The following is a 16,812-nucleotide window of genomic DNA, read 5'->3' as shown; positions in this document are numbered from 1 at the left end:
TAAGCTACAAAGTTTGTGCAGAAAGTAAGTTTAAAAGATGTTTTTCAGATACATTTCATCATATTTAAAATAGAATATATTTACTCTGAGGAACATATATCTTGGGGAGTTGCCATTTGTAGTCGTTTATAAATCAACTCATAAGTACCTAGCATTTTCCTTGTACTATTATATAAATATATTGAATGACCAACAAAATTATGCCTTATGTATAACCAGAAGTAGCTTAAGAACGGTTAGTCCAGCATATTAAAAGAAGGGAATTAGGCAAGGTTTGGACTTGATTTTCCAGACACATTTAACATGAGTGACAGCTTTAGTCAGAATGACTTAGGTGGATTTTTGGTGAAATTGGGGAAAACAGGGAAGGACAAAGAAAGATTCAAGGCTCAAAGTCAGGAAGTGCTGCTCTAAATGTATGAGGAGACAGGTGAAAATGTTTAAGGCAATATTAATAACATGAACCTTAGTAACTACTCCCCTAGATGAGTCCTCTTATTTCTGTTCTCTTGAGTAGGGTTTTTTGTTCTTTCCATACTTTTTTTCCAAATCCTGACCCAAATTGTTTTGTCCCCATTTGAAGATGTTGTCTTTGCTCACTTCCTAAGACTGTTTATATGATATACAAACAACAGAACTTGAATAAGGGATAAAGGAAAGAAGTTCGGATTCCTTGAGCTCTCAAATAGAGGCGTGATATCTCAGAATGATTTATCCATTCATCATCATATTAATACATAATGGCAATTGTTTAAAATCCTACTTTCTGACATCTGAGTAGGTAACATCTAGACACGAGCAAGTGTGCTTTCTTTAAGATGTTCAGTGTTAATAGTAAGAACGTATAGGGCTTCACTATTACCAGAGCTATCTCTCTATATAAAACGTATTATATCTTGTAATTCACCAGAGTCTTGACACAGTTTCTATTTTAGTAAATCTACCTAGAAAAATCATGAATTGATAATAGACTATTAGTTATTCTTATGTAGGGTAAAATAAATTTCTCTAAAATATGACTTTTCCAAAAGGAGGTAAGAGTCACTAATGTAGTGACTTGATTGATATTGTTTCCCTCAATTTTGTTTCCCCTCTGAAAGAAGGATTAGAAGGTGGAATGATAATTTTTTCCCCAAGTCTTCCTTTATTCAGGGCTGAAATTGGATTTTTGGCTCACTCCACTCTACATCTGCTGTTCTGCTTGAATTTCTACTGACCAAGATGTTTCCATTCTGATGCTCTTTGATATTTCCCTGTTTCCATTTTCCTGCCTCCTTTTGTGTGTTTTCTTCTCCCTCCTCCATTAGATTGTAAGCTCCTTGAGGGCAGGGGCTGTTTTTTTCCTCAATTGTATCCCTAGTACTTAGCACAGTACCTGGCATATATTAGGCCATTAATAAATGTTTATTTAATTGAATCGAAAGGTATATCATATCAAAGACTTCTGAGGCCAAGAGTCCATCCACCTTTATTGCCTCAGGTCTACGTAAGCAGATTCAAACTTAATGAAAACTAATAATATTTATCCCCCATATTCACTTCTGGAGGTTTTAAATGGAAGAATTCCTACTTTACTAGCAGGACCACTGCTAGGCTAGGTTACTCCTTAGGACTCAGCTGGTTCAGCTTTTGGAAAATTATGCTATAGACTCTTGTTACAGGACTGCTAAAGTTCTTCTAAATTTTTGAAGTTCACAGGTTCTATGAACCTGGTCCATTTGTCTCCAAAATTAATTCACCAAAATCATGAAAGGATAGATACAATGGAGCCTAAAGAAATGGCAATATTGTGTTTACTGCCATATGAAGAACCATAGTCTCCCACTTGGAGACTAGCATTTCTTTCTTCTCACTTGAAATTCAAAAAGAAGAAGACAAATTTTTACTACTTTATGCCTTGTATCCTTAGTTTTAGTTAAGGAGCCAATTAAAAGTCTTATCATCCTCATGCATAATGTCCCCATCCTCTGACAGGAAACAATAGTAGAATACATTTAGGTATCATAGTGAATGGAGTGTTGAGCTTGAAGTCAGGAAAATCTGAGTCCAAATGTGGTTTCAAATGCTTCCTCTGTTCCTCAGTTTCCTCATCTATAAAATGGAAATACCTTGTAAAGTACTTCATATAGCTTGAATAAATTCTACATAAATGCTAGTTGTTATAATAATGCTGGTAATTATCTGATTTGGGGAGAGGTCTTACAATGTATTGTATATTTTAAAGATAAGGTTCATCAAGCTGATACACAAATTACCAAAGTCAGAGTGTATTACTCTAAGATCTAAGACTTATAGTAAGGAAAGACTCTTGGAGAGTATCTACAATGAAAAGTTGAGAGGGTGAATGAACAATTAGTGGTTTTGTGACACTTACTGTAGTAGTTCCTCATAAGCTCTTTGTATTTTCTATTAGAAGCCTTCTATAATGTAAAGAATGGGGCTGTTATTTTTTAACTATACAAAGTACAGTAAAGTGAGAGAAATTAGATAAGATGTATTTACCTTCATCATCATGAAGTTCAGTTCTAAGTGTTACAGTTTAAAAAGAACACCTGTAATCTGTATTGTCCAGAGCAGGGCAATAGGACAGTGAAGATCTCACTCCATATCATAGAAGGATTAACTGAACAAAGAGGGCATAGTTAATCTGGAGGAGAGATGGATTCAAAAGCAAATATAATAACTATCTTTAATATTTAAAAGATTATCCTATAGACTAGGGATTGAGTAGAATCTTTTGTTTATTTTCTCAGGCACATTTGGGCTTGGTGTAAGAGAAAACTTTCTAACAATGAAATCTGTCCAAAAGTGGAATGGGCTTTCTTTCTTGGTGGAATCAGGCAGAAACCAGATTCTAACAAGTTGGGTGTAATATTGGAAATGGTTTCTGGATACGAATTAGACTAAGTGACCACTCTTTCAATTTTTCAGTTCTATGATTCTATAATATACCAAGCAACACATCAACATTTTTTAATAAAGATGCACTGCTTTATATCTTTTTACCTACATGGATACTTTTCTTCTTGATTGGATCATTTATTCTTTTTTCTCAATAGTATTTTATTTTTCAAAATATGTGTATGTAGTTTTCAGTTTTCATTTTTGTAAGATTTTGTGTTCCAATTTTTTCTCCTTCTCTCTGCTCCTCCTCAAGAAAACAAGTAATCTGATATAGGTTATACATGTACAATTCTTTTAAATATATTTCTGTATTTGTCATGTTGTGCAAGAAAAATCAGGCCAAAAGGAAAAAAAAAAGCCTACAAGAAAAAAAGCCAAAAAAAATCACATCCAGTCTCTACAGCTCTTTCTCTGGATACACATGACATTTTTCATATCAAGTGTGTTGGAACTGTCTTGGATCTTCCTATTGCTGAGAAGAGTTAATTCTATCATAGTTGACCATCAAATAGTTTTGCTATTACTGTGTATATTGTTCTTTTGGTTCTGCTCACTTCACTCAGAATCAATTTATATAATTCTTTTCAGGCTTTTTTGAAATCAGTCTGTCCATCATTTCTATTAGGACAATAATATTCTATTAGTTTCATATTACCATAACTTACTGAGTTATGTCCCAATAGACACCTACTCAGTTTCCAATTCCTTGCCACTACAAAAAGAACTGCTACAATTTTTTAAAAAATATATAATGTTAAAATATATGCGTTCTTTCCCCTCTTATGATCTCTTTGGTATACTTTACCCAAATAGAAACAATTCTGGATCACAGGATATACATAGTTTGATAGCCCTTTGGGCAGAGTTATTTCACAACTCCACTAACAATGCATTGGTGTTCTGGTTTTCCCATATCTCCTCAAACATTTATCACTATCTTTTCTTATTATCTTAGTCAATCTGATAAGTGTGATGTGGCACTTCAGAGTTGTCTTAATTTGCATTTATCTAATCAATAATTAATAATATCTTATCAATGATTTAGAGCATTTTATATGAACATAAACGGCTTTAATTTCCTCATCTGAAAATTGTTCATATTCTTTGATCACTTATCAAGTGGGTAATGACTTGAATTCTTATAAATTTGACTCAATTTTCTATATATTTAGAAAAAAGGCTTTTTTCAGAAATATTGGATATAAAAATTATTTTCCAACTTTCTGCTTCTTTTCCAATTTTGGTTGCATTGGTTTTATGCAAAAACCCTTTTAATTTAATGTAATCAAAAATTATCCATTTTGTATTTCACAATGTTCTCTAATTCTTCTTTGGCTATATATTCCTTCCTTCTCCAAAGATCTGATAGGTAGTTTATCCCTTAGTCTCCTAATTTGCTTATAGAATCACCCTTTATGTTTGAATTATGAATCTATTTCAATATTATCTTGATATAGAATGTGATATGTTGGTTCATACTATTTTCCAACTTTCCCAGAAATTTTTGTCAGCTAGTGAATTCTTATCCCAGGACCTGAAGTCTTTGGGTTTATCTAACAGTGGATTATTAAAGTTATTGACTATTGTATCTTGTGAGTCTAAGCTATTCCATAGCTTGGCTACTTTCCTTTGCATTTAAAAAAAAAGAATTTCCTTGATATTCTTGACCTTCTCTGCTTCCAGATGAATTTTGTTATTTTTTTCTAGCTCTATGAAGTAATTTTTTGACAGTTTTATTGCTATGGCACCGAATAAGTAAATTTAAGTAGAATTTTCATTTTTATTACATTAGCTCAGCCTACCCATGCACAAATGATGTTTTTGAAGGACTTGTTCTAATGTTCTCTCAAGATCCAAATTTAGAAGGTAATCATATTTGCATTCTAATGGGCAATAAGAAGGAAACCAATTAACCCGTGGAAGAATTGAGTAGCAGATACTCTTTGTTCATACTTACTAAGTGGGATTCCTCAGAAAAAAATTGTGATCTTTCACAAGAACATGTGGGGGAAAAAAACCACTGGCTACATTCCGTGGGATAGCTATCTGTCTTTCTGATGATAAACTTGCCAAGTAGGCAACTAGGTTGAAAGCAATTATTATTAAAGCATAGAACAATGACAAAATTCCTTCTTCTCATGTGGTCTTGATATACAACACATGCTTATAATGCTTCACTATATTGGGCTTTAGAAAAAAAGATAGAAAATCAATCATGGGAGATAAGTTTTGGCAAATTGAAATTTCAGATTGTTTTAGGAAGTGCCTATAGTCATGTTAAAGTTTTGAAGTTGTATTTTCCATTATCTTCATTTTCACTTCAGTTAAGACTCCGTTTAATTTCTATGTGAAGGAATAATGTTGGAAATGAGTTTAAAAGTCTGTGGGAAAGGAGGCTAGAGATATTTGGTAAATGATGAATTGTTGCTAAGAGTATATGCACTTCTAAATTAGATAGGAATCTGGAAGAAAATTCAGCGTGAAAAAATTTAGGAGATACAGCAAATTTGACTGGTATCCCATTTGGTATATCTATACATATGCATTGTTCATGGTATCCTTAAATTGGATGGAATTTCCCTGATTATCTCTTTTTAATTAGGTTTATTTTTGCTTTTGCTTTTTCTGGGATGATGATCACTAATCCTCAGTACTTTTTTTTTTTTTTTAACTTTTGCTGAAGTTTGTTTATTCATTCATTTGTTTCTTTATTTGTAATAATGTATTATATTCTGTCAGTTATTACCAAACATTATGCTCTATTAGATATTGTATGGATATTTTGAATATTGTGTACCAAATATATTGTACTGATAAATATTTCCATTTTTAAGTTACTACCAAATAGTTTTTGATAATGATTATTTTTTTTGTAATTTAACTTGAGCCTTGTTATCCTAAGTTCCTCTTCCTTCCTCACCTTTTCTGTTACTTTCCTCAAAATTTTCCATATTCACTTTTCTTGGTTCTACAAGTAACCCTTTGCTAATTTAATTGGTATGACATTGAATTTGAAGAATACTTTAGGCAGTGTTACTATTTTTATTGTAATGGCATAGCACAACCACAAGTAATTAATATCTATTTAATTAGAGTCTGTTTATTTCTATATAGTGCTTTATAGTTGCATTTCCAAAATTTCTGAGTGTCATGGTAGATAAATTCCCAGTTTTTATATATTCAATAGTTATTTCAAAAGTATTTTTCTGTCCCTTCTTAAAATGACACTTAATATTCTGCTATATTTAATAATATTTAATTAATAACAGACCAACATCTCACACCCTACATCAAGATAAGTTTGAAATGGACTCAAAATTTAAATATAAAGGGCGATACTATAAGCAAATTAGGAGAGCAAGGGATAATGTCAGAAAGGCTGATGATTTGGAAGGCTACTTCATATATTTAAACTTTATTGAAATTGTTAATTATGTCAATTAACTTGGTTTACTTAGAGAACTCTAAAGATTCAGCTATCATATCCAAAAAGAGATTATTTGTTTCTTGCTGTTGCTTATTTCCTTAATTTCTCTCTTTTTAAAAATCATTTCTATATTTAGTATATCTAGAACTCTATAAAATATTTGTGGTGGCAGTGGATAGCTTAGATTTTACCATTTATGGTACTGGAAAGTCTTCTAGTGTTATTCTATTGAAGAAAATATTGTCTCTTGCTTTTTACTAATTATAAATCTTATTAAGGAATGCTTCATTTACTCCTAAATTTCTCAAAGTTTTTAATGTAAAGGGATAGCTATTTATAAGGGAAAAAACTTTTCCTATCATATAATTATGTGATTTTAATTTTTGTCACTAATGTGTTCTATTATTTATAATTTAACTATTATTGAAATAATCCAATATTCCTGGAGTATATCCAACTTGGTCATTTAATATGATGCCATAGCCTCTTAATTAATATTTTATTCAATATTTTTTGCACTGACCTATTGTTTTCTTTCTCTTATTTGCATTTCTTTTTAAGATAAAATTTTAGCTTACTTTTTTAAAAATTAAGAAATTTATTTTTAAGAATTTAAATTTAAGAAATTTATCTTTCCTTTGAGACACTTGATTCTCCTTTGGAGCCAATAATCCTTTGTAACATGTATAATAAAACAAAAAATTCTTTCATTGACTCTATCTCACACACACACACACACACACACACACACACACAGACACACACACACACACACACACACACACACACACACACACACACACACACAAAACCCCAGGAGCTAGTGGATAGAATACCAAACCTGGGGTCAGGAAGACCTGAGTTTAAACCCAGCCTCAGATATTTACTAGCAGTTTGACATTGGCCGAGTCATTTAACCTTGTTTGTCTCCATGTCATCATATATAAAATGAGCTGGAAAAGGAAATGGGCAAATCATTCCAGTCTTCCAAGGGTTCTCCAGCATGGCAAATTACAAGGCTTAAGGGTTCTTGGATTATATCAGTAAATGCCAGTTGTCTAGAGGCTAGATTAGTCTTGGAGAATTTTAGGAGGCAGTAGTAGGGAAAGTAATAAGATTGGTGCTTCTTCATCTCATTAGGAAAAAGTAATGTTTGTGCTTTTCAATACCATTCAAGACTTATAAACAATTAGTCTGTATGGTTTCTTTTCAGACCAGAGACAACAGGCAGGACAAAAGGGGAATTAAAATAAGAAGGGAGGGAGAAAGGACACTACCACTGGTGACATCCATCTCAATTTCTAACTATCCTGGTTGAATTTTAGATGACCCAGGGCCAAAGAACAAGGAAAATGTTGAAGAGTATATCGAGTAGTAGCAAATCACCCATGCCATCCTAGATGTGCTTTATTCAGATCCTTAAATTCTTTCTTATTTATCTTTCTGTAAGGTTAGCTTATAAAAAAGAGCACAGGCATTAATAATCTTTCTGCCTATTTCTTCTTGTAATAGTACTGTTTTTTCTCCAGTACTATGTCCTTTACTTCATACATATTTAATTCATACTGTTGTCTATCATGCCTTTAAGTGTAACATATCTTCCTTGATTCTTTTTTTATGTCTTTTTATTTTTAATCTATTGAGATCATGAATACTTCACTTTTTTGAATTTATTTGAAGCACAATACATTTTGCAGTATTGGATCTTCATTTTAAGTCTGTATAAATTTTTGCTTCACTTATGATTTTTATAAACAATGTCATGTATTTCTGATCTATTTTGCTACCCATTTCATTTTATGAAAGACTTCTTAACAGTCATATTCACTTATGAAAATTAATTTTTTCAGTTATAAACATTTAGTTTTTTTTCATTTTTATTACCTTCTACAATAAGAGGGAAAGAAATAAAACAGAATCTATATATCATATATGCCTAGCCAAATAAAGCAAATTACTACGTTGGCTAGTTCCAAAAATGTATATTTCATTCTGCATATTAGTCCACCATTTCTTTCTCAGTGGGTGAGTGATTCTGACTGTGATTTTTTGGTATTCAAACTCATTTTTTTTCTGACTTATGGCTATTTTTTCTTTTGACTTGGAAGATCTGGATTTTAGCACTTTTAATATTAGATTTCTTTCAAGTGTATTCTTTTCATTTTTATTTTGTATTTCTTGAAATATCTAGTTTTTTTTTTAATTTGGTCATGTTTTTCAGGGGAAATGATAGTTTAAACTTGTGTTTCCTCAAGCTGTTTTCTAGATCAATTGTTTTAATTTAATTTTTCTCATTTTTCAACATTTGATTTTTTTTCTATTATTATTATCTGATGGCATCATTGAATTTTGATTGCTTGATCCTGTTTTTCAGGGAATCTATTACTTACATATGGTTTCCATCTTTGGCTCAAAACTGTTCATCTTCTTTCCATTCATTTGCTCTAGAATTCTAATTTGATTTATTTTCTCTTCCTTTATTTCTTTTAGTCTCTGTAGCCAAGCAGTTTTTCTCTTTGATGCTCTATTTGTCTTTGTTATAGAGCTAAACATTTATTTTGTGTTTACTTCTTGTATATCTCAAACTCATAGTACTTTTTCATTTAATTGGTGTTTTCTTCTATCCTTAAACCCCCCTCCTGCATACTTAGATAGCTTGGGTAGATTTTTTTTGTGTTCCTGTGTAATCTGGATGTCATTGTCACTATCATTCTGAATAGAGTTGTGGCTAACTCTGTCTTCCACTTCTGTTCTGAAGGGCTATAGCTGAGAATGGGGTGCACTACTTTTTTTTTTTTTTTTTTATTTGTTGTCCCATTGACAATATGTTGTCATCAGCATAGAGGGATCACCTTGATAATTATGGACTAGTTCGTATCCCTGAGATATTATTTTAGTTTTTAGCTTTTAAAAGGTAGAGTGCAGGAGTACACATAGATTTATAGGCATAAAAGACAGAAAAGTGACAGAAAGAAAGAATAAGGAGAGGGGATAGACAGAGATACAGACACATCCCTGGAGGAAGTCTTGGGCATTTATATGATGACCCTTTAGAGAACCACATTCTCTCCCGATAAGATACTACTGAAGAGGCACCCCCAAGTAAAGGTAGTTCCAATAATGTGGATGTTTACTGCATGCCAAAACAACTTAATAAGGTATCATTCACATGGATATGCCATAAGAAACTAAAGCATAGTGACATTCGGCATCCACCTATCAAATGACTGGGAGCATCCTTTTTCCATTCACTGCATGGCTAGAATGGCCATCATATTAAAAAATAGCCTTATTCATTACCCTTGTGGCTTTATAACATTCCCATCTGAGAGAATCATACCATGTACAAAGGGTGGGCAGAGGGCCTGAGGGCTTCCCCTCCTCATTTAGGCCATATAATCTTGAGAAATGGGCCTAGGTCTTTGGCCTTTTCGTTCGTTCTTTTCTGTTCTAGGTCAAGGGAGTGGAATGTCTGATTTGCCCAGGAGTACAAGCCACAAGGATCCAGGAATCCCAGAATCCAGACCTGGTGTTTGCAGCCTACCCAGCAGAAGCCAACATGGCCAGCTTTGGACTTGAATTTGGTGGGACGAATGCTATGTAGGAACTGAGCTAAGCTGTGAGCCTAATTCCTCTTTACCCCTTCCATCCCTCTTCCTGTCTCCCTCCAAATGAATAACAAGGTGGTTTAGGGGAGACTACTCTCCTGAAATTTAGGGGGAAATATTTATACATTTTTCTTATTATATCTTTGAAGTAAATATCCCTTTGCATAAGTTAATCTTGGGATTCTAAAAATGATGAAGGACATAGCTAATTGGAGGTTTAGAGACCATTGCATTTTCTCAGAGTACTGGAGTATCCTAGAGCAAATGAAAGAACTCCTGAATAAAGCAAAGGATCTGCTTCAAAGTTGAGCATCTGCAAATAGCAAATAAGAAGCAATAAGGAACAGGACAATCAAAAGAAGCAGCAAATCTGAACTTGCCCTCCAGAGCAGGAGTAATTATAGATAACAGGTGAAGGTAGGTCCCTGTTAGAAGGAATGTCTGACTCTTTAGAAATCTAAGTTATTTTTAGTTGATGATAAAGAGAAGGCAAAATTAATATCTTATTTTTGTTTTCTGTCAATAACAATGATTTTTAGACTGCAAAGGACTGAACAAATTGTATTAGAGATGTTATTACCAAGATAAATAAGGAGGTAAGAGAACTCCTAATTTCCCTTAAGAAATTTATGTTATTCACCTGGCCACAACTAATTAAGTTCTTGGATATTGAAGAAACTGAAAAAAGTGATTGCTCTGCCATAGGCAGTGATTTTTGAAGGATCATGAAGAATAGAAGTAACTCAAAAATGGGAAAGGAAAATGTTGGCAAGAGTACTTCAAAAAAGGAAAAAGAGAATGGAGTCTGAAACTATAGGTTACTGCATTTAATTTGATTCCTGAAAAAGTTGTATAACATGCTAGGATGAAGCTAGAGGATACAGAGTTTTAAGTTTAAGAGTTAGAAAGACCTGAAGTCAAACACTGTCTCAGACACTTATGTGCTATGTGAATAGGTAAGTCACTTAACCTCTCAGCCTCAGTGTCTTGACCATGCATGTAAAATGAGGAACTTGGACTCAACTGGTCTCTAAGTTCCTTTCTAGCTATAAATCTAGGCTATTATGTGTAATTAAAGAACATCTAGAAATTAAATCTATCATCACAAAGACCTTTATTAAGAATTAGTCATGTCCAAACCATGATTATAAAGTAATAAAGATCAACATGTTACCTTCTTCTAACAGGGAAGTTATAGACTGAAGTTGCCAAAGATGATGTACATTTTTGGATTTCAATTCCAATTTGGATTTTAAATTTTAACATAGAATATACTTTACTTGACTGTTTCATAGTTGTTACAAGCATCTTTTTGTTTGTTTCTATCCAATTTGGAATGAATAAAGAAAGAGAAAATAAATGTGTTAGCACAAACACATGATTTAAACAAAAAAGATTAAGTCATACCAAACTAACTTCATTTCCTTTTTTAAATGGAATTACCAGAGTAGTAGTTTGTGATAATGGTAGAAATACAATCGCTGAAATTTTAGTAAGACATTTGTCAATTTCTCACTTTATTGTGAATGGGTCTTTGAAATATAAACTTGGGTAAGGCAAATTAGGGGAAATAAAAACTATCTTTCATTCAGCCAGGGTATGGTTGTAGTTGATAAGTCATTAGTTCCTACTAATTCTGAAATTCTGTGATTTTCTGTTAGTATTTCCCGTAGGGCTGAGAGTATTTCTTCTTCCTTCTTTCCCTCCTCCCTCCTTTCCTTCCTCCTTTCTCCCTTTACTCTCCCTTCTCCCTTTACTCTCCTTCTCTCCCTCCCTCCCTCCCTTTAATTACTCTCTCTCCCTCCCTATCTTTTCCTTCCTTCCTTCCTTCCTTCCTTCCTTCCTTCCTTCCTTCCTTCCTTCCTTCCTTCCTTCCTTCCTTCCTTCCTTCCTTCCTTCCTTCCTTCCTTCCTTCCTTCCTTCCTTCCTTCCTTCCTTCCTTCCTTCCTTCCTTCCTTCCTACCTTCCCTTTCTCTCCCCTCTCTTTTCTTCTTTCTCTAAATGTGAATCAAATTCTGATGTTCTTAGGATAAACATTGGATAACAGTATGAGCCACAGACAGTCTAGAATGTATAAACTCAAAGTTATAATTGTAAGCATAAGTATTTCATTTCTGCAAAACTACAATTCTTTGCCCATAGTATAGGATGAAAGCACTGCAACTAACCCCTTAAAACTACTATATTGAAAAGCCTATGTTATGAAGATTGTCAGTCAAGACTAAGAAGACAGAAGGAAGGAGTAGGAAAGATTGTCCAGGATTCAGCAGAATAGTGGGGAGGGGGAAATGAAATGGGAATAATAAAATGAGAAATGCTTTTTAGCTTGCTTTTTAAAATAGATAATTCTTCTAATCACAAAAAATAAATCCTATTCATCACAGGACAGACGGGCTTTCTTGGAAGTCCTATGTGTTACAATGCCATAGAATTTTCAACTATGTGCAAGAAGAGATGGAAATTTTTTCAAAATTTTCCTAGGGTAATTCAATTTCTTGTTTCAACTTTGACAAAGGGAATAAAAGAGTTAGCATGAGAATTATACATTATCTAAAAATGAGTATTTCACTTTATTGAGGATATCTTACTGTAGGATGCTATTATGATGCACAACACATTGCTCAATTTTCCTCTGGGTTTTCCTGAAAGTGCAAAGAATATGCTGTACTCCTAAACTGTCAGGGGAGTAAAATCTAGTAGTATAATAGAGTGCTGATTTCAGCATAGCCCATTTACAATGAAAACTATAATGACTACATATAACCTCAGTCCCATTGTACACTTTGATCTTTGTCCCCTCCCACAGTCTATTGATGATTATAACTTCCATCATCCTTCTAGCCTTCTATTGATTCCTTCCCTCCTGCCTTCAAATGTGCCAAAGTCTTTTCCATCCTAAAAACAAAGCAAAACGAAACCTTGAAAACAAAACCTTCACTGAATAGTACCATCTCCTCAAATTCTAATTTCTCTTTCTCCCTTACTTAATCAGATTCCTAGGGAAAACTGTCTTTATCTGACTGTCTTCACTTCCTGTCTTCTCATTCCTCAGCCTATTGCAATTTGGCTTCCAAAGTTATCATTCACATGAAAGTGGTTTGTCCAGAAATCTCTTAATTGCTAAACATGTAGGTCATTTCCTAATCATCTTCCTCCTGGAACTATATGCTCCATTTAACATGGTATTGTTTTTCCAGTGGCAATGTACATCTGTGAAAGTTGGACTTATAAGGAAAGCTGAGCACCGCAGAATTGATGTTTTCGAATTGTGGGTCTAGACAAGACTTTTGAGAGTACATTGGACAGCAAGGAGATCAATTCAGTCAATATTTAAAGAAATTAATTCAGGCTATTTGAAAATTAAGTATTGAAGCTGAAGCTAAAATACTCTGAACACATAATGGGAAGAGAAGACTCATTGGAAAAGATCCTGATGTTAGAAAGGATTGAAGGCAAAAGGAAAAGTGGATGGCAGAGGACAAGATAGATAGTGTTATGAAAACAACAAATATGAACTTTTGATAGATTTCAGGAGATATATGGTTGAGGATAGAAGGATCTGACATGCTATGGTTCAAGGAATCACAAAATGACAAACAGGTCAACAATAACATAAAAACTTTTTCTTCCTATACACTCTTTTGCCCCCTGAGTTTTGTGACATTACTCTCTCTAGGTTTTACTCTTATCTGTATATCCATTTCTTCATCTCCTTTGCTGACTTTTGATTCATATTTAGGAAGCCTCTGGATTTACTGTTTTAGAGTAAAGTCAGTTATTTTCCTCCCAGAGTTCTGAAGACCTGGGAGTGGAGGTAGGGGATAGGGATATTGATGTTATTGGCTGAAGGTCTCATTCTAATGTATTCTATCTTTTGTTAGCTGCCAATAATCTACAGTCCAGTTCCACTTAATCAAGTAATATAAATTAGCTTTTTAAGGGATATTTACTTCAAAGATATAACAAGAACAGCAATATAAATATCTTCCCAAACACCTGGGCATTGATTTCCCTGTACTACTTCAGTCCTTAGGCTCAGATTTCAAACAATTTACACATAGCATTTGTCCCACTAAGTTCATATCCAAGTGAAGCATAATTGGTAGAAAAATGAATCTGCATCTCTGCTATTGCTAGATTGAATTGTTTTGTTGTTGTTGTTTGCTCATTTTCCCACTGAGAGCAAAATATTTCAGCCTGATGAAAAATTCCTGATCTCACAAAAGGAGAAATTAACTTAAATTTCTAAGGAAATTAGTGATTAGAGTATCAGTATTCTCTGTGTATGTGTGTCACTGTTTATCTGTCCATTTCTCTTCTCCTCCTCTCTCAAAGAGGATTTGGATTTTGATGAAAATATATATGTGGAATCAGGAAAAAAACAGAAGACAAGCAAGGACTATTATTATCACCATCATGATTATCATTTTATATCTAAAATACATCACATATTGCACGATTATTTCTCAATTGTATTTTCATGTAGGTATAGAAATATAATAACAAGAGAAATAGCATAAGAAGATTTTTAAAAATTACATTCCTTTGTAAAAACAAAATCAGAAAAAGTAAAAATGAAAGTTTTGTCACATAAGATATAAAGCTACATTATACAATCTATTTTGTACTTGTTTAAAAAAAGAGTAGGCATTGGAGCCCACTAGATAAACAAGAATTTAAAACAATAGAGTCTAAGAACTCAGTGTTTGATAAATCCAAGAAGATAAATTATTGGAGAAAAGAGTGATTTTTTTGACAATAAGTGATTGAATACTTTAACAAAAGCTAGGTTTAAACTTATACTTCAAACTATAATAAAATCAAAATGGATCATGCAACAATAAAATGTCAAGCCATAAAAGTATTAGAGAGCAACATCAGGTATGTTTCACAATTATGGTTAGGGAGAAAATCCTTGACTGAACAAGAGGACATCATCAAATCTAAAATAGATAATTTTGACTACATTGATTCAGATTCATTATTTTACAGTAATAAATCAATAAATATAAAATTAGAAAATAAACAATGGGGACATATTTACATTCAATATTATTGACAAAAGTTAGATAACAGAAATACACAGGAAATTGAAGCAAGTCTCAAACAACAATCATTGTCAAACCCCTACTATCTATATACTATATACTAATCAAGAGTATATATATATATAGTATAGATATATATACTATCTATACTATATATATATATATATATATATATATATATATATATACTATCTATATCTACAGCAAATGTCATTCCCCAAAAGATAAATGGCCAAAGGATATGGAAAGTTTTCAAAAGAATAATTACAAAATATAAATGATCATATAAAAGTGTTCTTTAAATCAGTCACAGTAAGAGAAATATTAAAAAACTCAGATATTCTACTTCACACATTGCAAATTAACAAAGACAACAAAAGATACAAAAATGGTTTGCCGAGACTTTGCAACACCAGACATATTGATGTACTCTTGATTAAGTTGTAAAGTGTTCCAATTATCTGAGAAAATCAGAGAAATATGGGATAATATATATGCATATATATATACATATACATATATATAGACACATATAAATTGTGTTTATATATACATACACAGATGTTAACTATACACACATACACACACATATATAAACTGATGCAAGGCAAAATTAGTAGAATAAAGAGAACAATATACATGATGATTGCAACGATGTAAATAAAAAGATCACTAAAAAGAAGTTGAACTTTGAGTAATGGGGAAAAAAAAAACCCAGTGAAGATTTTCTAGAAAGGAAAATGAAACATAATTAACTCCTCAAGGGAACAAGTTATGAGGCTATGAGGACAGAGTACTGTTGACATTAGTTGTTTTTGATTTATTGTTTTCCTTTTCCACAGAGAGGATTCAATGGGGATGGTGAAATAACTATAATGTAAAAGCAAAAGAAATCATTATAATATATATTAAATTTGAGCAAAATGTTCTTCCACTCAGTATCCTAGTTGTTGAATTGCTTAGATCATTCTAACTTAATAAATCTTCACTACTTTTTCCTTTTCCTGACATTTTGTTTCTTCAGTTTTCTAATTTATAAGGAATGTACAGCATAATTATTTAAATTTCATGTTTTATTAATCCCCCTAGGAAAATTTATCAGGAATTGGAAAAGTTTATGGTTTATGGTATTTTAAATGATTCAGAAGTGTTTAGTTGGTTTCTAGAAACTACAAAAATTAATTCATTGTATGTTCTTTCTTTGATGAACTTGACCTTGAGGTATCACAGAATTTGACTGAGTTGAAAGAACATAAGATGTGATTTTATACATTTGACCCTTTGAAATAGTTTATTATTTTGTGGTTTTTATCCAGGTTTTAAATGTTGTTAGATTGGCAAAGGAAATAATTGAATTTTAGGTATTATAGAATATATATGTAGAGATATTCAGAATTAGTTTTGTGAATATTGATAGCTCATTCTATATATATTTTTCATATACTATTTAGTACTAGCTACTATATCACTAAGGATTTGTCCTTCTTTGTTTATGTCTGTTGCCCAAAGATCATTCTATCTAAGTTAAAGGTTGATTATAAAATTGGTTGGCTTTAGGGTGACAGATTTATTTATCATAGTTATTCTTCAGAACTGTTTACTCAATTGTAGAATGGTTTCAATCAGCATTGATAAAGGGAATGCCTACAGTGAAAACTCAAAGAGACTTGAAATTTGAGGAAGTAATAGTAGCAGCAGCAGCAGCAGCAGCAGCAGCAGTAGTTTCATAGGTACTCATATAATATCAGGAAATCTGGACATCCCCAAGCACAGATCAAAGAGACTTGAAATACTGAGGAAGTAGTAGCAAAATAGTAATATTAGT

The 16,812-nt window shown here is 32.5% G+C and overlaps 1 protein-coding gene across 1 annotated transcript in view; it reads left to right on the top strand.

The window, feature by feature from the left end:
* The window catches only part of CAMK4 (calcium/calmodulin dependent protein kinase IV), a 182,811-nt gene that overhangs the window by 96,033 nt on the left and 69,966 nt on the right, over positions 1-16,812 (top strand). The window lies entirely within an intron of this gene.

Source organism: Sminthopsis crassicaudata, chromosome 1 (assembly GCF_048593235.1).
Source record: "Sminthopsis crassicaudata isolate SCR6 chromosome 1, ASM4859323v1, whole genome shotgun sequence".
In the NCBI taxonomy this organism is placed as follows: domain Eukaryota; kingdom Metazoa; phylum Chordata; class Mammalia; order Dasyuromorphia; family Dasyuridae; genus Sminthopsis; species Sminthopsis crassicaudata.
Note: the sequence above shows the minus strand (reverse complement) of the source record. Positions and strands in the feature narration are given on the sequence as shown.